Source organism: Ictidomys tridecemlineatus, chromosome 6 (genome assembly GCF_052094955.1).
Source record: "Ictidomys tridecemlineatus isolate mIctTri1 chromosome 6, mIctTri1.hap1, whole genome shotgun sequence".
In the NCBI taxonomy this organism is placed as follows: domain Eukaryota; kingdom Metazoa; phylum Chordata; class Mammalia; order Rodentia; family Sciuridae; genus Ictidomys; species Ictidomys tridecemlineatus.
Genome location: NC_135482.1, coordinates 65230972 through 65255034, shown reverse-complemented (window position 1 = coordinate 65255034; position 24063 = coordinate 65230972). Strand labels below are relative to the sequence as shown.

Here is a 24063-nt window from a genome sequence, read left to right as displayed (position 1 = left end):
TAGACTATTGATTATGGGAAATGAGTGGTCAAAGTAGGACAGAAGATAAATTTGTTAAAATTGTTGCATAAGCTTGACATGGTTTTACATGCCTATAATCCTAGTGACTTGAGAAGCTGAGGCAGGGAAATTGCAAGTTTGAGGCCAGCCTGGGCAACTTAGGGAGGTTCTGTCTCAAAGTAAAAGCGAAAGGGCCTAGGGATGTGTAGCTCAGTGGTAAACCATCCCTAGGATCAATTCCCAGTACGACTAAAAAAAAAAATGAGAGGAGATGAAGGAACCTAGAGGTCAGAGTGTTGGAACAGACATCTAGGTGAACACTGAAATCATCTGGAATAATGATAGGCTGGTGAACGAGGAACTAAAATTTTCTGAAGTTTGAGAAGTAGTGTTGTTCCATGTACATTTAGAACATAATGAAGAGGGGTAGGTGATGGTGTGGTCTGAGCAAGACTTTTTTAGGAAGGAAGGGGAATAATCTGGAAGAGGAAACTAGGTACAAGGTGAATACCTACCTCTTTAACTTCCAGGCCCAGTAGCAAAAGGGGTGTGGAGAGAAAACAGTATTAATAGTACTGTCAAGAGAGCAACCTGGGCTCAGTGGCACATAACTGTAATCCCGGTGGCTTAAGAGGCTGAGGCAGGAGGATCGTAGTTCAAAGCTAGCCTCAGCAAAAGTGAGGTGCTGAGCAACTCATTGAGACCCTGTCTCTAAATAAAATACAGAATAGAGCTGTAGCTCAGTAGTCAAGTGCTTCTGAGTTCGAATCCTGGTACCCCCCCCACCCCCCCAAAAAAAAGGACAGGGCTTCAGAGCAATTGGATTTAGTTAGAGCAAAAGATGATAGGATCATTCAAACAAGAGGTTGAAGATATAGAGGATTTTGCCCAGAAATTCCAGGGGATATGGTGGAAATAGAGGAGTGGGAATTGAGGAAGAGTGGAAGAGGGGGAATTCATGAAAAAGCATGATAATTTGGAGGATTTAGAATGACCTGTGAGTCCTGAGATCTTGTGGTAAGTCATGTAAAGAGGCCCAGAGACCATAATGAGATTAGCCCCAATGTCTCAATACAAATTGAAGTGTAAGCAGTGAAGGGTAGAGACTTCAAAAAGCCCAAGAGTGAAGAGTAAGAAGTTCCCTTTATTCCTTTTTTTTTTTCTTTCTTTAGGATTGCTATTTTATTGTTGCCCTTTCTGTTACACGGGATGTACACATCAGGCCCTTTATTCCTTTCAATGCTTGTGTCCCAGCAGAGAAGGCCAGAGTAGCTGGGGCCCAAAGTGGGCAATGGTAAAAAGCGCATTATTCTAGCTGTTCAAAACTGGAACTCCCAGTTGTTTAGTGGTTTAGTTGTTTCTTACCCTACTTCCATTTTTTCCCCCTTTCTTACTGAAAACCTGGAGTAGCACATGTACATATTTTCAGTACCCTATTCTTTTTTAAAAATATTTTTTTAGTTGTGATGGACTTTTTTTTTTTTTTTAAATATGTGTGCTGAGAATCAAACCCAGTGCCTTGCTCATGCTAGACAAGCACTCTCCCACTGAGCTACAACCCTAGCTCTCAATATCCTATTCTTAAATATCCTAAAAACTGGTAAATGAAGCTGTTACTGGCTTGCTAGGGAGATGACAGTAAAATCACAATAAAGAATTAGTGGTGGTGGTTCAGCTTAAGGTTTGAAAAGAGAAGGAAGGAGGCTCGGGTTATGGCTCAGTGGTAGAGTGCTCGCCTTGCACATGCCCTGGGTTTGATCCTCAGCACCACATATAAATAAATAAAATAAAGTTATTGTGTCTAACTACAACTACAAAAAATAAATATTAAAAAAAGGGGGAAGGAAGGGAAGAGATTTCAAAGAGAATTCACTTTAGATTACTTAAATCTGGCCAAGAAAACAGGAATTAGAAGAGGAAAAGTTAGAGCTATATTCTGGGAAGGGAGAGTAAAGTACTGTTTGGAGGAAGGGCACCTGCCCATGGCTCTGTGTTCTGACAGGTTCCTAAAAGCAGTTGCTAGATATGGGAGTTGACTCTTACTAGAGTCATTCATTTCAGGGAATATCTACTAGCACCTACTATGTGCCAGGCACTGGGCTAGATGCTCGAGATGTTGAGCAAGTAGATAAGTTCCTGCTAACATGGATTTATAATGTAGCAGAGAAGATATTAAGAACAGAAATAAATTATAGGTTAGTGTGGTGAATGCTGTGATAGAAGTTTTCAGGGTTCTTTGGGAGCCTCTAGTGAAAGCATGAGATTAATCATACATGGGGGCAACAGGGAAGATTTTGGGTTCTGGAGTTAGTGACCGTAAAAGGCAGGAATTAGCTGGGCAGAGAGAAAACAGGAGGATAGTTAGGTGTCCAGCAGCCACAGGTGTTCTGTCTTTGTCTCTCCAACTCCATACTATACCTCATTGTATACAGGGGAAGAGGGTACAGAATCATGTATTCTGATCACTGTCTGCATCCTCAACATTTCTAAACATGAGGGATTGGCAAATGACTCATGGGTCAGATCTGGCTTGCTACCCATCTTTGTATGGCCTGTAAGCTAAAAGTGGTTTTTACAGATGAATGCTTGAAATAAATCAAAGAATATTTTGTGAAATATAAAAATTTTATGGAATTTAATTATCTATGTAATAGGGCTGGGGATGTGGCTCAAGCGGTAGCACGCTTGCCTGGCATGCGTGCGGCCTGGGTTCGATCCTCAGCACCACATACGAACAAAGATGTTGTGTCCGCCAAAAAAAAAAAAAAAAAAAAAACCTAAAAAATAAATAAAATTCTCTCTCTCTCTCTCTCTCTTTGAGAAAAAAAAGAAACACTTAAAAAAATCTATGTAATAAAACTTTTGTTGGAACACATCTGCGCCTATGTTTTTCTGTACTATCATGGTTGCTTTCATGATGCAACAGCATTTTTGAGTAACTGTGGTAGAGACTGTATGGTTTCCAAAGCCTAAAATATTTGGCAACTTGCTCTTTTTTTTTCCCTTTGATACCTAGGATTGAACCCAGGGGTCTTAACTACTGAACAGCATCTCTATCCCTTTTTTATATTTTTATTTAGAGACAGGGTCTTGCTTAGTTGCTGAGGCTGACTTTGAACTTGTGTTCTTCCTACTTCAGCTTCCAAGCTGCTGGGATTACAGGTGTGAGCCACCATGCCCAGATGATGACTGCTCTTTATAGAAAAGTTAACAGGCACCTAGTGTAGCCCATCATAAGGATTTCATAATATCATATATGTCTGAGAATGAGGATTACAATGAGCTACCAGCAATCTACTGTGCCAGTTTAATATTTATATTAATTTACATATAATCTTTTCAGTAACTGTACACAGAGATATTAATAACATGCCTGAAGGTACTTAAGTATCATTGTCAAAATTCAAACCCAGATGTCTGAATTCAAAATCTATTCATTGTACTGATCACATTGTGTTATACTTGTTTGTACTTCTACCTCTTAGGAAGAGATTCAAGCTTGAATGATGGCTTATTTTTTTTCTGATAGCCACCACTTTTAACACAAGGAGATGTTTGTTAAATGACTTTCATCTATCTATCTATCTATCTATCTATCTATCTATCTATCTATCTATCTTCATTTGCTCCCTTGTAACAAATCTGTGAGAATAAAATAAAAATTTCAAATAAATGGTTTATTTATTCTTCCATGCTATTTCTTTCATTTAAAAAAAAATTTTTGGTAGTTGTAGATGGACAGCATGCCTTTATTACTTATTTTTATGTGGTGCTGAGGATTGAACCCAGTGCCTCATGTGTGTGAGGCAAGCACTCTGCCATTGAGCTCTAGCCCCAGCCCTATTTTTTTCATTTTTAATAGCAGTATTTTTATTATTTTTTAAATTTTTGTGCCAATGCCAATGTCTCGGCTTGGCACCAGAATCACGAGGCACTCACAGCTTTGTAGGTTCAAACAGCAATTCTTTATTCCAGCTCTCACACCACCTCCACACAGGTCCAGGGGCAATGGCGTTCTGCCGTCTACCCGCACAATCCACCTACTCCACGAGGCTATCTCCAAATCCCATTTTAATCTCACGAGAACTCAACGGGAACAAGCAGCAGGAACACCCTAATCCCAGCAATAATCTTCAACCGCCAACTTCCCTAAAACCCATTATCTTAAACTGGCAACGCCTTAAACTCAAGGAGCCGGTTACTTCCTCAAACCTGATCAGCTCTAAACCCAGATCCGCCTTGGTCCTTGAGCAAGGTCACCTTATTAAAGCATGCATGCAATGTTCCATCAAATGTCCTCTAAGCAGCATGGGGTACGCTTGGCAAGGAAATTTCGATGCGTCATTCCTACTTGGTAATGGCCCTCAGCATCTCCCCCCTTCTGATTAATTAAACAACAAGCAATGCGGCTTAGGACCGTGCCTGGTAGGTTGTCCAATTCAACATATGGTTCTTACCCGTCATCGGATGAACTGACCTCTAGGCGTCAGTCCCCTGTCTTAGGTTGAATCCACTGCAATCAGATCAACCCGTCGCTGACTACCGGTCCAGCATTCAGCCATGCTTGTGGATAGGCCTAAGCACCAGTGGGGGGGTGAGGTTCTTGCCTCACCTCTGTTGGCCCCCAAATTTAACCTTGGTGCCAGTGGGGGGGTGAGGTTCTTGCCTCACCTCTGTTGGCCCCCAAATTTTAGACCATCACTAGTAGAAGGGAGGAAGATACAGAAATGCCACGACACCAAGCCAATTGACGGCTCCTTTGGAAAAATTGCATCACTGGTGACACCATCAGCAAAGATGTCAGCATTACCACAATTAACATGGGGTGTGCTGGCAAGGAAATTGCATCACTGGTGACACCATCAGCAAAAATATGCCAGCAGTACCACAATTCGCTGCACCAGACGATAGTTCACAATGCATGCAACTGATATATAGTCCAGGCAAGTTCTGCAGGCAGTTCAAATCGGAGGAGTCTATCAATATGTCCATTTCCTCCCAAAGTAAATCAAGTCCTTGACTGAGCATTACGTGTTGAGTTATATTCATTGATGCATCAGTTTATACAGTTTCCTGTGGTAGCTATCATAGAAGCTGTGGTTTGGTTTTCTTTGTCTTCACCGGCACTGGGATGGAGATGGGAATTCTGGCAATGATGTTAAAGAGACATTATCCTGAACAGAATTATTAAATATGATGAAAAGGAAAAGTGAAAGTAAACAAACAGATCTGTTAATCACCTTTAAAAACAATAGTAAGCAAACAGATCTGTTAATCACCTTTGAAAGCAATCATTAACAGCTGTTTAACTAATTTAAATTAAACCACTTAAATCACGTGAATAAAAAAAAAATTCGGATCCATTTTTTCATGAGCGCTCCTCATAAAAAAATATGGACATACACACATACTGACATGCAACACAAAACAGGGCACACATAACATACAACATATAAGACAATAATAACGCGGCCTTGTAGCTTTACCTAGGTAAAATCTCCATTGCAATGTTTAAAAACTCCACAGTCAAAAAATAAAACACAGTCAAAAAACAAAACTGATCAGAAAAACATTAACCTAGGTTTGTATGAGCTCAAAAAATAAAATAGAACTTTACGATGTGGGAAAAAGCAATAATAAAATAGATATTGAAAAAAGGCACCGTGGTTAATCACTGTCGCAGATGTAAGAATAGCCAAGCTGGAGCTCTGGATTTCAGCTGTTATGGATTTCAGTCAAATCATCTTCTTTTTCTGTAGAAATTGTTTTGGTTAACCTCTCTGGAATCCAAATCGGCTGCTGTTCTCCCTGTGGGAACACACAAACGGAACCCCGACTCCAGACAATAACTGGGTCGGGACCTTTCCATTGTCCTGTTAGAATATCTTTCCAAAGTACCTTAGGCTTATGTACATTTTTCGGATACATATGTCTTTCCGCAGCACTACGTCCTGATGAATCCAAATTTAGAAAGTTTAGAGTAAAAAGGGTTATTTTAAGTTTATCTTTGGGGGATATATACCCCTTTCCAATTCCTTCTTTTTGCTTTAATAGGTACGTTTTAATAGTTTGATGAGCTCTTTCAACTATGCCTTGTCCCTGTGGATTGTATGGGATTCCTGTTATATGAGTAATACCAAATGATGAGCAAAATTGTTTAAAAGATTTAGACGTATAACCAGGACCGTTATCAGTTTTTAACTGTTTAGGAACACCCACAGTGGCAAAATTTTGTAAGCAATGAGCTATAACATCTTTAGTTTTTTCTCCGGCATGAAGGGAGCCCATCAAAAATCCGGAAGAAGTATCAACTGTAACATGTAAATATTTTAATTTTCCAAATTCTGGCAAGTGTGTGACATCCATCTGCCAAATATGGTTAGGTATCAATCCTCTAGGATTGACTCCAAGATTAACTTGTGGTAAAAAGGTCACACAATTTTGACATTGTTTTATTATATGCCTGGCTTGTTCCTTAGTTATTTTAAAACGCTTTTGTAAAGTATTAGCATTAACATGAAACCTTTTATGAAAATTTGTAGCTTCTTCTACAGTAGAAAAAATATGTATATCATGTGTAGTTTTATCTGCTAAATCATTGCCCAAACTAAGGGCTCCAGGCAATCCTGTATGTGCCCTGATATGTCCTATAAAGAATGGATCTTTTCTATCCCAGATTAGACTTTGTATAGTGGAAAACAAAGAGAAAACAGTAGAGGAAGGGGAAATCCTACCAGCATCTTCAAGGGATGTTATAGCATTAACTACATACTGGCTATCAGAGAATAAATTAAATACAGAATCTTTGAACATTACAAAAGCTTGTAGAACTGCATTAAGCTCTACCTTTTGAGCTGACTGTTTGGGAACTAAAAATGTAAAAGTTTGATCAGGGGTAACTACTGCAGCTGTACCATTATTAGACCCATCAGTGAATATATTTGGAGCATTCATGATAGGTGTTTTTCTTGTCATTTTAGGAAAAACTACAGGATGCTTAGACCAAAAAGACAACAAAGGATTAGATGGTAAATGATTATCAAATGAAACATTCGATTTACACATGATTATTGCCCAAGTATTTAATTCATTAGCTAACTCATCAATTTGCTCCATAGTATATGGAGTAATAATTTTATTGGGAGAAATTCCAAACACTGTCTTTGCTGCTCTTATACCTTTGAGTATTAATTGTCCTACAGCCTCAGGATACCTAGTAAGAATAGTGTTAGGAGAATAAGATAAATGTATCCACAATAATGGACCTTCCTGCCAAAATACTCCTGTAGGAATATTTCTTGTTGGTAGTACAATAAATAATAAAGGCAAACTTATATCAATTCTATCTAAATGCATATTTTCCATATATGTCTCAATAATTTTTAATGCCTTTCTAGCTTTAGGAGTTAACATTCGGGGTGAATTTGGATCTGATGGACCTTTTAGAATATCAAATAAAGGTCCCAACTCTCCTGTTGGTATGCCTAGATAAGGCCTTATCCAATTTATATCTCCCAACAACTTTTGAAAGTCATTAAGTGATTTGAGTTGATCTACTCGTATTTGAATTTTAGGTGGACGGACCATGGTTGAGGATAATAGAACTCCTAAATAATTAATTGGAAAATTTAATTGTACTTTGTCTATTCCTATCTCTAGATTATAATTTTTTAATAAGTTTGTAAGTGTGGCATAACATTCCAGCAATATGTTTTTATCTTTATGTGCCAATAATACATCATCCATATAGTGAAATATTTTTAGTTCAGGATTTTGATTTCTAAGTGGCTGGATTGCTTTATTAACATATATTTGACACATAGTTGGACTGTTAGCCATTCCTTGAGGGAGTACTTTCCATTCATATCTCTCATCAGGACCTTCATGATTTAATGCAGGGATAGTAAATGCAAAACGTGGACTATCCTCGGAATGAATTGGAATCGAAAAAAAGCAATCTTTAATGTCTATAGCTAAAACATGCCACGTTTTTGGTAAAGCAGACAATTGAGGAATCCCTGATTGAGCAGGTCCCATAATGACCATTTCATTATTAATTGCTCTTAAATCTTGTAATAATCTCCATTTACCCGATTTCTTTTTGATAACAAAAATGGGAGTATTATGGGGAGATACGGAAGGTTGTAAATGTCCTTCCGCTAATTGTTGTTTGACCAGATCATGGGCTACTTGTATCTTTTCTTTAGTCAGGGGCCACTGAGGAACCCACACTGGTCTTTCTGATTTCCAAGTAATTTTGATTGTCTCAGTGGCCCTTTCTGAAAATCCAACCCATGTCTGTCTGTTCCTTGATCTATTTGAATTGGCGCTGCTATACCTTGTTCTTGTTTTCCTAATCTTTTTTCTTTCCTGATACCTTGTCTAGCCCTAGTAGTGGGCACATTAGGATTGATGTTATTTGTTAACATCAAACCTAGTTGATCTAGGACATCTCGTCCCCATAAATTAATAGGAAGGTGATCCAAAACATATGGCTTATAGTATAGTTCCTTCACATCCTTCAGGATCCTTCCAATCTAATACCATAGCACTTCTATGGGGATTAGTCGCCACTCCTAGGCCTCGAAGCGTTTGAGTGGCTTGTTGTAATGGCCAATGTTTTGGCCATTCTTGAAGAGATATGATGCTAAGGTCAGCACCTGTGTCCAGCAGTCCATTAAAGTCACGACCCTGAATATTTAGTTTTAACATTGGGCGAGAATCTAAATTTAAAGACAACATAGCCCAATCTACACCTGTGGAGCCTAATCCCTTGGAACCTCTTTCTACATTAAGACTAGAGAACTTATTATGTAGGCTGGGTAGTATTAACAACTGTGCTATTCTATCTCCAGGTGAAATTACTGATATACCTCCTGGAGAACTAGCTATAATTTTTATTTCACCTACATAATCGGGATCAATTACCCCAGGACTTATCATAAGTCCTTTTAATGTAGATGAACTACGTCCCAACAATAAGCCTACTGTTCCTTGGGGAAGAGGTCCTTTTACTCCTGTGGGAATGATTTGAACTCCCATCTCTGGAGTTAATACTGCTCTGGCAGAGGCGCAGATGTCCAACCCTGCGCTCCCTCGGGTTTGTCTGATGAGGGATTTAATGGACAATGTGTCCTGGGCACCACCCTGATGGGGTTTCTGGGTTCCTCCACTGCCCCGTATATTTGTGGTTGTGGGCCCCGGAGCATTGGGCCCCCCGGTCCGTTTTTTGGCAATGAAGCCTGGTGCCTTTCTCCACGATATCGTGGGTAAATACCTGATCCTTGTCCGTTTTTTGATAAGGGAGTACCTTCTATGGTGGTTTGAGAACGGCATTCATTAGCCCAATGTCTCCCTCTACGGCATCGTGGGCAAATACCCGGTATTCTATTCCTTTGATTTCTAGTTTTGTTAAACCCTCCTCTTATGGGGCAACTCCTTTTAAAATGTCCTGTTTGTTCACAATTATAGCATGTTTCTAGCCTGGCATCTAAAGCCTGTTGTACTGCAGCTGCCAAGACTTGCCCTTGTTCATTAACATCTCTACATAATTTAATATATGTGTTTAAATCTTCATGTCTCCATGGTCTAATAACCTCTCTGCAGCAACGATTTGCTTGGTCATAAGCCAGTTGTTTTATTAATGGCATTGCTTGTTCTGTGTCACCAAAAATTTTGGCAGCCGTTTGAATAAGCCTATCTACAAAGTCAGCGTAAGGTTCATTAGGTCTCTGTATTACCTTAGATAGCTGACCTTGTAAATCTCCATGTCCTTGTAAAGTCTTCCATGCCCTAACTGCGTCTGCAGCAATCTGTACATATACAGCAGGATCATATTCCATTTGTTGCCGCTGACCCTCATAAGGTCCCCTTCCTAATAACATTTCAAGACTTCTTTGAGGGTAACCGGCTGCTGCATTTCGCCTAGCTGTCTCCATGCAAAATTCCTCATTGGCAACCTTCCATAACAAATATTGTCCTCCATTTAGCACAGATTTACACATGCTAGCCCAATCTGCTGGCGTCATGTCCAAGTTAGTAATGGACTCCACCATGCTTACCGTGAAGGGGGCTTGAGGACCATAGGTTGTTACAGCCTCCTTTAACTGCTTCACTGTTTTAAATTCTAAAATACGGTGAATTCGCCGCCCTCCTGCCTGCTCAAATACAGGGCATGCTAATCTTTGAGGTCCAGTCTCAGGATCCCATCTATCAACTACGGGGTTTGAGGGCCACTCAGCTGTCTCCATCGGTGGGGCTGTTGGTTGAATTACACCCTCTGGTAAAACGGAGTTAGTGACAGCCTCTTGTTGTGGCCTTTTTTCTAATAACCCCTTTTCCTTTAAATTTTCTCCCTTTCTCTGACTAGCTTGAGAGACCTTCTCTTTTGCTTGTCCTAAAATGTCTTCCTCCATGGTCTGAATCTCTAACAATTTACTTAACACTTTTTCGGCTTCTTTTTTAATAATTTCTAATCTTCTATAAAGATAACGCAATCCAATAAGATAACACAAAACAAAACCACAACTGAATGAAACAAAAACTGAATAAAAATTCACTGTATCAATTTTCTCTTTCTCGGGGCTAACAAACTTCAAACCTTGAGCCAACCATTTTTCCCAGTTTGCCTGAGAAATTTCTAGGGATAGGCAGCTTGAAACAAAAATGAAATAAATCAAAACAAGAACACATTGTTTTTTGAAATGGTCACCCATTCTCTCGCCTTCCCTCAGGGGGGAGCGATTTTACTCACCTCCAAATTTCAGACGTTCCGCGTACGGGCCACCAAAATGCCAAAGGCCAATGTCTCGGCTTGGCACCAGAATCACGAGGCACTCACAGCTTTGTAGGTTCAAACAGCAATTCTTTATTCCAGCTCTCACACCACCTCCACACAGGTCCAGGGGCAATGGCGTTCTGCCGTCTACCCGCACAATCCACCTACTCCACGAGGCTATCTCCAAATCCCATTTTAATCTCACGAGAACTCAACGGGAACAAGCAGCAGGAACACCCTAATCCCAGCAATAATCTTCAACCGCCAACTTCCCTAAAACCCATTATCTTAAACTGGCAACGCCTTAAACTCAAGGAGCCGGTTACTTCCTCAAACCTGATCAGCTCTAAACCCAGATCCGCCTTGGTCCTTGAGCAAGGTCACCTTATTAAAGCATGCATGCAATGTTCCATCAAATGTCCTCTAAGCAGCATGGGGTACGCTTGGCAAGGAAATTTCGATGCGTCATTCCTACTTGGTAATGGCCCTCAGCATTTTTGGTATTGTGGAGCTAACCCAGGGGTGCTTTACCATTGAGCTACATACCCAGCCCTTCTTATTTTTTTTTATCTTGAGACAGGGTCTCACTAAATTGTGAGGGTTTCCCTAAGTTTCTGAGGCTGGCTTTGAACTTGTAGTCCTCCTGTCTCAGCCTCCTGAGTTGCTGGTATTACAGGTATGTGCCAGTCTGCCCAGCTAATAGCAATATTTTAAAAATTAATCACATTAAATACAATTAAAGATAATTGGAAATACTAAGTGCATCAAACAAACTTAGTGACATTTGTATATGTATTTGTACCTATAGTAAATAAATATTTAAATGCTGTATCTTGCTAGTTTTATCAGCTTTTTATAATTTATTTTGTTTATTGTTTTCTAGCTGTTAGTTATAGCTGCTGTGTTATTTTCCATGTCTTATTTATTTTTATTTTCATAGTGCTGGGAATTGAACCCAGGACTTTACACATGCCAGGCAAATACTCTACCACTAAGCTACATCCCTAACCCCCTTTTCCCTGTTGTGAATTTGCTGCTTCTGCCTTTAACAGATTTAGGAACTAGAAATATAACCTTATTCAAACTGTGTATAAAGTAGAGGATATATCTGTGAGCTAAGTGATGGTGAGGTGTTAATTGTTCTTAAGGATTTTATAATCCAGTTGGAGAAAGTGATCATATACTGGGAACAATCATAATGTAAAGGTATGTTAGCTGCAAAAAGAAGACAGCCATGTGGCTTGTAAATTTGAAAAAAAAAAAAAAGTATGTTAACTTCAGACTTCTAAATCCCTCTGCCTACTTAACATCTCTGTGTGCATGACTAACATGTTATTATTATTATAGGCATCCCAAAACATTGTATTCCCAAGCCTTTTTCCAGAGTCATTGTCATAAGCAAAGACTACCCTTCTCATTACTTTGGCCAAAACTGGAATTATCCCTGAGGCTTTTTAGTATAACATTTCACATCCAATTTTGTTTTACCTTCAGAATATATACTGAATCTGATCCCATATCTACTGCTACCACCAAGATTCCAACTGCCATTCTGTCTTTTCTGGATAATTGCATTAGTTTTCTGATTGATTTCTCTGTTCCTGCCCTTGTCTCTGTGCAGTCTTTTTTGAACAGATATCTTAAAAGATCCTCTAATAAGTAAGCTTTTGTCATTCCTTTGCTCAGAACCTTTCATTGGCTTTCTACTTTAGTAGAAATGCCACAGTTCTGACAAGGGCCTCAGCTTACTCTGGCCTAATTTTCTGGCTCTTTTTCCTTCTCACGTCCCTCTATCCACAAAGACATCATTGCCGCCTAACTGCCTGCCTTCCTGCCTGCCTGCCTTCCTTCTTTCCTCCCTCCCTCCTTCCCTCTCTCCCTCACTCCCTCCTGCCCCCTAAACTCTTTCTTTCAAAAAAAGAGACAGGATTTCACTGTGTTGTCTAGACTGGCCCCAAACTGCTGGGCTTGTGTGATTCTCTTGCCCCAGTCTCCTGAGCAGCTTGGACTGTGAGTGCATGCTACTTTACACAGTGACTATTGCTATTTTTCTAAGCTACTAGATAGTTCTTTCTTCAGAGCATTTGCACTCCCTTAAAATATTTTTCCTTTGCAGGTAGCATGGCTTTCGCCTCTTCCTCATTTTAGATGTTAGACTCAGATATCACCATGTCAGTGAGTACCTGGTTCTCCTATCCCCTTTACCCTGCGTTAGATTTTACCATAGCACTTAGTGGCATCCGATTCTCTGTGTGGATGTGTGTTTGCTGACTTTAATTTTTAATTATAAAAATTTTGTTTCACTGCTGTCTCCCATAGGCTAGAACAGGGATTGACAAACCAGAAACAGCCTATTGCCTTGTTTGTAAATAAAATTTAATTAGAACACAACCATGCTTATTTATTAATGTGGCTTTAACACCACAACAACAGGGTTGAATATTGTGACAGACTATGGCTGGCAAATCCTAACATTTATTGTTTGGCTTTTGATAGAAAATGTTAATGGTCCCCTGGACTAGCACAATATTTGCCATGTAGTAAGTGGCTGAGTGAACATAAAGTAGTAAATGGTAGGTTACAGACAGCAAAGTGCTAGTGCAGATATGGGTTAATAGTTCCAAAAGTTATTAATTATTAGACTCTAATACTAAGAACAATTTGGAATATGTCAGTCATAATAATTTGTTTAGTAATTTGTTTTTGAAACTTTTTAGTCATTATTGCCTGATAGCAGAGATGAACCAATGTTTCAAAAGTCACACCTCATATGAGGATGGTATTCCAGAGGCATAAGATCCTTTTAAATGTTAGTTGGAGGGCTGGGGATATAGCTCAGTTGATAGAGTATTTGCCTTGCATGCACAAGGTCCTGGGTTCAATCCCCAGCACCACAAAAAAAAAAAAAAAGTTAGTTGGATAGTTGTGTGTGTATGTTTTATGTGTCTGGGGAGCAGACCCAGGGCCTCACATGTGTAATAGTTTTAATAATAGTGCCGTAGAAAGGACCCTAGATAATAAATAGGTGGTAGTTTTTGATTGTATCCTGTATGTACATACAGCTCTCAAGCAATTATGCTGAAGAATGGTCAGATGGAATAAATAACTATTATGTTTACTCTCTTACTTGTAAGTAGTAGTAATTGACTTTGAAATACATTTTGGATTGGAAATGGGTTAATTTGATGATCTTTCAGGCTTGTTTAATAGTGATTCAAGCAGCATAACAGAAACAGACTAAAAAATCTTCCTCCTCAATTTCCCCAGAACTGGGGCTGGGGTTGTGGCTATGTGGTACAGCACTCATCTAGCTTGTGTGAGGCGTTGGGTTCGATCCTCAGCACCACATAAAAAAATAAATAAATAAAATAAAGGCATTTTGTCTAACTACAACTAAAATAAAAAAAAAATTCCCCAGAACTCATTTTTACAGAGGTAAATAAGATAAACAGAGTTCTTATCCTCATGAGATCTGCTAGCTAATCTTCCTTCCCCAATTTCCCCTGAACTCATTTTATATTGTATAATACAAACTAAAGCTTTAGAAATCAAGTAACTTGCTCTGGATTAAGTAGCTAGAATGGAACTAGAATACAAGTTCTCACATGGAAGATAAAAAGAAAATGTTGATTCATACATGCAGTTTTGAGTGCTCACTAATATGCTATTAGGTGCTAGGGAATACAGTGGTAAGTAAAACACCAATATCTCTTTGATGTATAGCTTAAAAGGAATTGTTTTGGGAATCCAGCATTTTTCTACTAGATTAGTTTTCAGTCTTTATTCTTCCAGGGAGGATTTGGGACTATCAAGTATTTCTTCCTTTTTTTTTTTTTTGCTAGGCAGAGATTCAAACCAGGGCCTTGCTCACTTGAGGTAAATGTTGTACCACTGAACTACATGCATCCCCAGCCCAATATTTATTCTATTTTTAAAAAGTTTTTCTTTTTAATATTTGTAGTTGTAAATGGACACAATACCTTTATTTTATTTATTTCTTATGTGGTGCCGAGGATCGAACCCAGTGCCTTAAACATGTCAGGTGAGTACTCTACCACTGAGCCATAGTCCTAGCCCTCCAATATTTATTCTTTTATATCATTAAGTTCAGTGTATGTAGTGTGTTTCTAACAGTTAAAGTTAGTTTTATTGAAAGGCTGGAACTTTTGAATGAGAAAGCTGTAATTAGATAAAGTGTGTGTGGGTTCACTGTGGAAAGTGATATTTACCTGTTTTAGAATTTGCATATGGCCTAAATATTTTCCCTGTTTATAAGAGAGAACGACCTCCCCACCCCCACCCCCGTTGCCCCAGGCCCCTGGATTGGAAGACTCTCTGAGTCCAGCTTGATATTTAAAATCAGCAACATTATAAGACTTTTGCTCACTGACTTTTTCTTTCTTTTTAGTTGCCAGTCTAATATATAGATATATAATTTAAAAAAATATTTATGTTTTAGTTGTAGTTGAACACAATACCTTTATTTTTATTTATTTATTTATTTATTTATTTTTATGTGGTGCTGAGGATCGAACCCAGGGCATCGCACATGCTAGGTAAGCGCTCTACCACTGAGCACCACTTCAGCCCCATCCAATCTAATATATTAACATAGAAATTCCTTTTGGGTGCTGGGGATCGAGCTCAGGGATACTTTATCACTGAGCTACTTCTCCAGGCCTCTTTATTTTTGGACAGAATTTTGCTGAGAAAGTGTCCCTAAATTGCTAAGGCTAGCCTTGAACTTGTGATCTTCCTGCCTCAGCCTCCTGAGTCACTGGAATTATAAGTATCAGCTACCTATCCTGCTAGAAGCTCTTTAAAATAGTTTTCTTTATAGTGTATACTTGGGTATCTGTATTATCCAGTATTCAAATAATCATACATAAAGTATAAGACATATTTTATTCTTTAAAATTTCTTCTCAAACTAATTATGATTATATTTGATTTTTTCCCTTTGGTACTTGCTAAAACAATCAAACATTTGACAGTCTAGGAAAAAGTAAAAAAAAAAAAAAGGTTAATTAAATAGCTGCTATATAATTTAGGATTTCTTAGTTATTTGGTGACTTAGAAGATTCAGTGTTTTTCTCCTTAGAATTTCTAGTTGGAAATGCTCACACAATGGAGAAAGTAATTACTCTTCCAGAAGTAAGTTACCTTCACCTTTGACCTTTTTTTTTTTTTTAAAGAGAGAGAGAGAGAGGTAGAGAGAGGGAGAGAGAGAGAGAGAGAATTTTAATATTTATTTTTTGTTATCGGCGGGCATAACATCTTTGTTTGTATGTGGTGCTGAGGATCGAACCCGGGCCCCACGCATGCCAGGCGAGCACGCTACCGCTTGAGCCACATCCCCAGCCCCACCTTTGACCTTTTTGATATTTTTTCTTCCAAAGCACTTTCTGTCATTCTGCTAGGGCCAGTTAGTTTTTGGCTCAGCTGTTTTAGTTTCTCTGTAGAAGTGGGCTTAACCACGTTCATAATCTGTGAAAATCAAATTCCATTTTTTTCTTCTAAGAGAGCTATAACATTAAATTTCCTGCCAGTGATTTAAAATACATTAAATTATATATCTTCAAACACAAAAGAGGTCCCCCCCCACCCATCTGGCTTATATCAGCATTTAAAAATGAAGAGATTTTAGAGTTTAGATTTTTTTTTTAAAAGAGAGAGTGAGAGAGGAGAGAGAGAGAGAGAGAGAGAGAGAGAGAGAGATTTTTAATATTTATTTTTTAGTTCTCGGCGGACACAACATCTTTGTTGGTATGTGGTGCTGAGGATCGAACCCGAGCCACACGCATGGCAGGCGAGCGCGCTACCGCTTGAGCCACATCCCCAGTCCTAGAGTTTAGATTTTTATAAATAGTGGTTATTGTACTTTAATGATGATTGCTTTACTTGTGTAGGTATAACACATTTTAAAACACTACAAATGGGGCTGAGCACTTGCCTCACACATGTGAGGCACTGGGTTCGATCCTCAGCACCACATAGAAATAAACAAAGATACTGTGTCCATGTATAACTAAAAAAAAATTAAAACAACAAACAAACAAACAAACAAAAAAAAACACTATAAATGCTGGGAATGTGATTTGTAGCATGCCCAAAGTCCCGGGTTTAATCCCTAGCATCGAAGCCAAGAAACCAAAACCAAAACCAAAATACAGACATTTCTAAAACACTACAAATTATTATGGAGGAAGTAGCATCACTATCAGCCTCAATTTATCTAATAATTTAACAGTAATTGAAAAGTAAATAATCTCCTAGTATTATATCATTATAGTATTCTGTGTGCTTGTGTGTAAATAGAGGTTAATTTCAAATAACAAAATTAAATTGGCACTAATTTTGAAACTGATAGTAATTGTTACATTGTAATTGGATAAATGTTAAACCAAATGTAAAAATTGAAATTGGAAAAATGTTAAACCAAAGGTAAAAATACATTTTATAATGGTCAAGTCAAACATTTCAGCTGGAAGAATAGGAAGAAGGAACTGGGTGAGTAAGGAGCTATATTGCTGGATGATAATCGGGTAGTAATATAGAAAGGTGGGCTACAAGGGGAAGGGAGGGTGCATGGGGTTAGAAATGTTGGTGGAATGTGATGGACATTATTATCCAAAGTACGTGTATGGGCTGGGGATGTGGCTCAAGCAATAGCGTGCTTGCCAGGCATGTGTGCGGCCTGGGTTCGATCCTCAGCACCACATACAAACAAGATGTTGTGTCCGCCGATAACTAAAAAATAAAATATTAAAATTCTCTCTCTCCCTCCCTCCCTCCCTTCCTTCCTCTCTCTCTCAAAAAAAAAAAAAAAAAAAACAAAGTACGTGTATGAAGACACAAATTGGTATGATATGAAAAATTGTGCTCCATATGTATAATATGAATTGTAATGCATTCCACTGTCACATATAAATGAAAAAATTAATTAAAAAATAAGCACTTGCAAACCAAAATTAAACAGTATCTCATACAATTAAAAATATATAGGGGCTGGGGATGTGGCTCAAGCGGTAGCGCGCTCGCCTGGTATGCGTGCGGCCCGGGTTCGATCCTCAGCACCACATACCAACAAAGATGTTGTGTCCGCCGAGAACTAAAAAATAAATATTAAAAAAAAAAATAAAAAAAAAATAAAAATATATAAATAAAAATTTAAAAAAGGGGCTGTAGCTGTAGCTCAGCGGTAGAGTGCCTGCCTTCTACGTGTGAGGCATTTGGTTCAATCCTCAGCACCATATAAAAATAAATAATGATATTGTGTTCATCTAAAACTAAAAAAAGAAAAAGAAGGTGGGGTACATTTAACCTCCCTGTGTCTTAGACTGGGATTTCAGTCATGTATTTGGCAGTTATCTATTATGAAGGATCAAAAGAACTTTGTGGTATAAAACCCTTATGGTTCTAGGGGTTAAGTGGGCTTAGTTCTTGCTCAAGTTTTCTCATTCAAATGCAGCCAGATAGTGATTGATCCTGAAGTTATCTCCCTCTTTTTTGTGTGATTCTGGAGATCTAAACAAGAGCCTTTCGTGTGCCAGGCAAATGCAGTGCCACTGATCTATAACCCCAGCCCTCCTAAAGTTATCTCTAAGACTTCCATCTAGACTTAGACTTGTCTGGCACTTGAACAGAAAAGTCTAAATAGATAGGAGCTGGAGAGCTGCAGTGCTTGATGTCTCTATTTCTATGTAGTCTTTCCAGCATAAGGACTTCATGGTGACCAGACTTCTTACATGGAAGCTTAGAGCTTCAAAAACACTTCCTTCTGAGTAAGACAGCCAGTCTTTTGTGACCTAGTGTCAGAATCAAAGTGTCATTTCCTCTGTATTTTATTCATTTGAAGTAAGTCTCTAAGGCTGTTCTACATTCAATGGGAGAAGAATTAGACTCTATCTTTTGGTGGGAGAACTGTTAAAGGTCATTTCAAAGCCTCTTCAGTCTGTTCTTTGGTCATGAAGTATTTACATTCCTCTCACTTACAAAATGCACTTATCACTTCTTCAAGGTGCACCCCCCACCCCCACCCCCGCCTGTCCCCAATTTTCTATTACAGCATCAGTTTCTAGTTTGAGGTCCAGTGTCTTGCTGACTGAATCAGATACAGGTGTAGATCAGGCTCCTTGGTCATGGCTTATTTACCATTGCTTTCATTTTGAAGACCTGTGAACTAAAGATGCAAGTTATCTACTGCCCCCTTCCTAGCCCACCCAATAGGCAAAAGTGGACAGATATAAGCTAACTACTTATAGACACTCCTAGTTAGAAATAAAGAAAAACGAAGGCTTACAGTAGTCACTGGTCTGCAGCAATTCTGAAATCCAGTGATGCATGTTATTACCAGTTTTGTAATACTACCAGAGTGCTCAGCTGTATTGCCTAAGTGATTCTCCATATCTCTTGGTTCCGCTCTTTGAATTCTTAAATTTTCTATAAAATGTATTCTGTTTGGCAGCTTGATAATTTTCTGTTTCCTTCCCATAGAAGTTTGGGGGGTCCAAAAGGCCCTCCCCCCTTTTTTTGGTAGTTGTAGATGAACTGCATTCCTTTATTTTATTTGCTTATTTTTGAATGTGGTGCTAAGGGTGGAACCCAGTGCCTCACGTATACTTGGCAAGCGCTCTGCCACTAAACCACAGCCCCATCCCTTTTTATTTTTTATTCTGAGATAGGGTGTCCCTAAGTTGCTTTGGGCCTTGCTAAATTGCTGAGACTGGCCTTAAACTTGTGATCCTCCTGCCTCAGCTTCCCGAGTCACTGGTGTAAGGGTCTGGCAAAGCGTCGGAGAAAGAGACCACCAAGAGACTGACTTATGCAAATGCAGAAGGGGATTTATTGGGGATCCGTTCCAGCGTGCTGGGGCTCCTGGCCCACTCAAGAAGGGAGAGCAGCCAAGAGCCCAGAGCAGGGGTTGAGCAATGCTTAAGTACACTTTTTTTGGGGGGAGGGCAGAGGCTTTGCATACATCAGGACAAATCATTATGAGGCGCAGGAAAATCAAACAACTACTCTTAGACATGATTAGTACATTCATTGGCGGGAACAGGCTGGGCAGGGGTGATTGGTCACTTCTAAGCGGGGTACACATTCAAACTGATTGGTTTTGGGCCCTGGATGCCTACGTGCCGGCCTACACGGGCTACACAGGGTCCTGAGTTATTAAACAACTAAATGGCCAGTAGGGCATTGTCTTAACTGCCTTAGGAATTTCAGGTTCTGTGTGTAGTTCAGAAACTGTACAATACCTAGTCCTTTACTTTTTAACCCAGGCTTTACAGTTTAGAAGCAGCTTTACAATACCTGGTCCTTTACATTTTAACTCAGGCCTTGCAGCTTAGAAACTTTACCCTTTCACTGGGATTACATGTATGAGCTACCATTTCTGGCTAACATTTTAATTTTTTTGTTAGAGAAGCAGTCACTCCCTATGCCAAAATCTGTTTTGATTATCTGTTGCCCCGAAACACATAATTTCATATTAGTGGTATAAACAAAAAAACTCCCTTTTACTTTGTATGGTTTCACTATTTAGCTGGACTTGGACTAGGTGGTTCTTTCTTAGGATTCCACATGGAGGTTCATCAGATGATAGCTGGACTGGAATCATTTAGAATGATTTCTCCAGGTTTCTTATGCACCTGGAGATAGATTGTATCTGGATCTGGAGCCATCATTTTAAAGGACAATTCCTTCACATATCTGGTGGCTGGGCTGAGAAGACCTGGTAGCTACTGCTCCCAGAGTATCTTATATGTCTCACAGGTATCTTACATCATGACACAGAACTCCAGAGTTGCCTGAGAAAGCACCTTGCAGAGGTGCCTGAGAGAGTATACAGGAGTATGACATACTTGGAAAGGTAGCTTAATGTCCCTTCTGTTGCACTCTCTTCAAAGGGGGAAGAATTAGACTCTACCTTCTGATAGAAGGACCAAAGAATTTGCAAATGTTTTAAAACACAAAATACCCCACATATTTACTTATTAGGTTTTGGAATTTATAATATAATAGGTCAGGCCTTTTCTGCCGCAGTCTGGCTGGGCACAAATAATGGAGCTGCCACAAAGCCTTGTAGATTCAAACAGCAACTCTTTATTCCCCAACTCTCCTTGGCACTGCACACACCACACGGGAACACACTCCCTCCACCGGGCTCCCTCCAATCTTCTCGAACCCCCGCGAGAACTCACAAGAACTCCAAAGTAGCTGGTTCCTGGGTTCCGGTTCCCGAGGCAGCAAGAGCCGCCCTATTGCCCGACAGTAAAGGTCAAATATACAATTCAATCAATCCAGCATCACAGCAATTATGTATAGCTTAACTCAAATCATCATCTTAATGGTTCGCTGTTGTCATCTTTCAACCATTCTCTCTGGCAAATGCCAGGCATCATTCTGACTGGGCTGTGGCTCTCAACACTTTTCTTCTCTTTTCACTGGGCAGGGAGGTAAAAGATTACCTCTTTTTTAATATTCAAGAGTTATGGAAGGAGACTTCATGATAACAAGTACCTCTTCAGTAGACACAGAACCTGGAAGCTTTGAACTGCTATTCTTTTTCCTTTTGTATGAGAGCAGGCACAGTAGTCTTTCTATCCCAAGAGAGGAAACAAAAAGAAACAACTGATCACCATGGCACATTCCAGTACCCCAGTTCTTTCTATCTTAAAAAAGAAAACAAAACAACCACAGACAAAGAGATCAGTATGTTATTTATCATCCTGAGGAAGGATGATCCCAAGTTTGAGGCCAACTTGGGCAACTTTATTTTATCTTTAAATAAAAATTTAAAAAAGGGCTGCAGATGTAGCTCATTGGTAGAGTGCTTATCTAGTATGTGTGAGGTCCTGGGTTTAATCCTTCCCAAGTACCAGAAAGAAAGCAACAAACAAAACATAATCACTGAAATTTTGTTAAAAAAAGAAAATCTACCATTTAGAGATTTGCTTGAATCCAATAAGTAACATCTTTGCAAGACCAGAAGAGTACATGTCCTTGCTTGTGATTCATACTTTCCAGCTGAATCATATTAGCTAGCTTTCTTAATTCCTGTATGGATACTCCTAAGGGAAATTTTGAAAAAGGAATAGGTGATGGAACTAATTTCAAATCTGGGTACTATAGAGCAGCTAGTCAAATGTCTTATAGGAAACTTTGAATAGCATTAAGAAATGGTCTCTGGAACTGCTCTGTTGTCTTATATGGGATCTGAAGATACTCAGAAAAGTTGGGGTATTTTATGAGGCTTTTGTGTTTTGTATTCTTTCTAACTTCATTTTCTTTTTCTTCTTTATCCTTGTTTCTGTATTTGAACATCATGAGAAGTTCAACCCAAATTCTCTGTGAACTGTGAAAAAGATGATAGCTTAGTGACTAGAAAGTTGCTGTTAGTTGCTGCCTGTCTACTGGGAAGAAGAATCACCTATATTTAATCATTTTCCTCTTTTGTTTTTCTTGGTAGTATTCAGATCTACACATTGTTAAATTTGGGGTAGAGAGAAAATCCTATTTAATTTTTTTTTATACCAGGGATTGAACCCAGGGGTGCTTAATCACTGAGCCACACTCCTAGCCCTTTTTAAAAAATATTTAGAGATAGGGTCTCATAAGTTGCTTAGGGCCTCCCTAAATTGCTGGGGTTTACTTTGAACTTGACATCTTTCTGCCTAAGCCCTCTGAGCCATTGGGATTACAGGTGTGTGCCACCACACCTGTCCTTAACTTTTTTATTTTAAGTGACTCAAATTTTTTTAAAAAATATGTACTTTTTAGCTATTGATGGATCTTTATTTTATTTATTTATATGCTGTGCTGAGAATTGAACCTAGGGCCTCATACATGCTAGGCAAACACTTTACCACTGAGCCATAACCCCAGTCCTGACTCAGTTATTTTTTTATTTGATATTTGAAAAATATTTTGAGAAAAATATTTTTTGATAGAATCCTAAACAAACACCTGCTACTTTTTGGCCGTATGAGGACCATTAGAAGAGTCAAAAGTGAAAGTTTTCCTCCAGAAAGGAAGACAACACATACCTATTTTGAAATAATAAAAAATGGTGAAGACTTCTTATTACAGTTTGTTAAACTCATTTGCAATTTGGAAGTTTTGGGATAAGCCTTCCATAATATTCAGTTGATTTGTTTTTATCTCCATTCTTTTTTCCCTCTCCATTTGACAGATTACCACCAGAAATGTTCCTAAGTGGTTTGGAAGGCCTAGTAGAGTGGGAAGAACTTCTCATAGTTCTAAAATCTGTTGGTATTACTTACTTCAGCTACATGAAAATTTATCTTTTAGGATAGGATATTTAATGCATGATATATTGCATGTATTATGCATTAATTTTAAGAAGTATAGTAGAATGGATTTATGAATGGCATGGATACAAATTATTTCTATCTAAATTGTTCTGTTCATTTTTGGATAAAATAATTACTTGCTAGAGCAATATTTTCCTGACATTTTACAAGCTTGAGGGTGGGTTAGAAGGATCTGAACGAATGCCAAGTGTAAAGATTTTTGGAACAGCTTGATTTTACTACTTTCCTAGGAGTGTCAGGGGATTAGTTTGATCCTGCTTGAAGTAAAAAGCTGCTTTCTGAAGCCAGTAATTCCATGGAGATTAGTGGTATTAAGGATATTTTTAATTTGGGCCTTAGAAAGTCAGAGGTCTGAGCATTGATTTACCCTTTCCTTTCTGTATTAATGAATTTAAAATATGTTGTTGATTTGATAGTTGGTTCATGTATTAATAGTTGATTTGGGATTCTTTTCTTCCTTTTTTTCTTTTTTAAGTTCTGGTTGGATACAATGCCTTTAGTTTATTTATTTATTTTTATGTGGTGCTGAGGATCGAAGCCAGTGCCTCAAACGTGCTAGGTGAGCACTGTACTGCTGAGCCACAACCCCAGCCCCTGGTTTGGGATTCTTTAAATTGTGTATACATTTATTTAAAATACCTTTATTTTATTTACTTATTTATGTGTGGTGCTGAGGATCGAACCCAGGGCCTCGCACATGCTAGGTGATCGCTCTGCCACTGAACCCTAGCCCCAGCCCTATGTATACATATTTTAATCAAATTCGTTAAAAAACATCATTCTGTCCTTTCATTTGACATATACCAATAGAAAACAGCTATTATTTTGAAAACAGCAAATGTATTTTAATATTTTCATGATTATACAGATGTGGACTGGTAGAAATCTTGTAAGGGACCGGTGAACGACGGAGGAAGAGACCACCAAGAGACCGACTCATGCAACAGCAAAA

General features: G+C 38.8%; 1 protein-coding gene across 2 annotated transcripts in view; it reads left to right on the top strand.

Annotated features, from left to right (window-relative positions):
- Spats2 (spermatogenesis associated serine rich 2) overlaps positions 1-24063 on the top strand; it is a 124445-nt gene that overhangs the window by 21683 nt on the left and 78699 nt on the right. The window contains exon 1 of one of the 2 annotated variants that reach the window (XM_078014737.1): positions 12894-12952. The exons of the other annotated variant lie outside the window; for it this stretch is intronic. The gene's annotated coding sequence lies outside the window, so the exon portion shown is untranslated. Of the gene's footprint in view, positions 1-12893; positions 12953-24063 lie in introns of those variants that run through there. 2 annotated transcript variants of the gene reach the window in all.